This window comes from Numida meleagris, unplaced genomic scaffold (assembly GCF_002078875.1).
Source record: "Numida meleagris isolate 19003 breed g44 Domestic line unplaced genomic scaffold, NumMel1.0 unplaced_Scaffold647, whole genome shotgun sequence".
In the NCBI taxonomy this organism is placed as follows: Eukaryota; Metazoa; Chordata; class Aves; order Galliformes; family Numididae; genus Numida; species Numida meleagris.
Genome location: NW_018364862.1, coordinates 14,697 through 15,669, shown reverse-complemented (window position 1 = coordinate 15,669; position 973 = coordinate 14,697).

The following is a 973-nucleotide window of genomic DNA, read 5'->3' as shown; positions in this document are numbered from 1 at the left end:
AAGGTGGGGAGATGCCACCATCAGCAGCCTTGGAGGTGCCACCAATGCCCTGGAGACGCCACCGCCAAGGTGGGGAGATGCCACCACCACTGGAAATGCCACCAATGCCCTGGAGATGCCACTACCAGCCCTGGAGATGTCACCACCAAGGTGAGGAGATGCCACCACCAATGGAAATGCCACCAGTGCCCTGGAGGTACCACTGCCAGCCCTGGGGATGCCACCACCAAGGTGGGGAGATGCCACCACCACTGGAAATGCCACCAGTGCCCTGGCGATGTCACCACCACTGGAGATACTACTACCAACCAGACCTGGGGATGCCACCACCAAGGTGGGGAGATGCCACCACTAGCAGCTTTGGAGGTGCCACCAATGCCCTGGAGATGCCACTACCAGCCCTGGAGATGTCACCACCACTGGAGATGTCACCACCAGCAGCCCTGGAGATGCCATCAGTCCTGGAGATGCCACCAGCACTGGAGATACCACTACCACCCAGCCCTGGAGGTGCCACCAGCCCTGGAGACGTCACCACCAAGGTGGGGAGATGCCACTATCAGCCCTGGAGATGTCACCACCAAGGTGGGGAGATGCCACTATCAGCCCTGGAGATGTCACCACCAGGGCAGGGAGATGTCACCACCACTGGAGATGCCACCACCACTGGAGATACCGCTACCAACCACACCTGGAGATGCCACCACCAGGGTGGGGAGATGCCACCATCATCCCAGGTGCCACCAGTCCTGGAGGTGCCACCACGAGGGCAGGGAGATGCCACCAGCCCTGGAGATACCAATGCCAGCACTGGACACGATGCCACCAGGGCAGGGAGATGCCACCACCGGTCCTGGAGATGCCACCAGTGCAGTGAAATGGCCCCATCACAAGCCCTGGAGATGCCACCACCAGCTCACGTCCCCCCCGTGTCATTGTCCCCTTCCTCCTGGCGCTGCCCGGACCCCCCCTC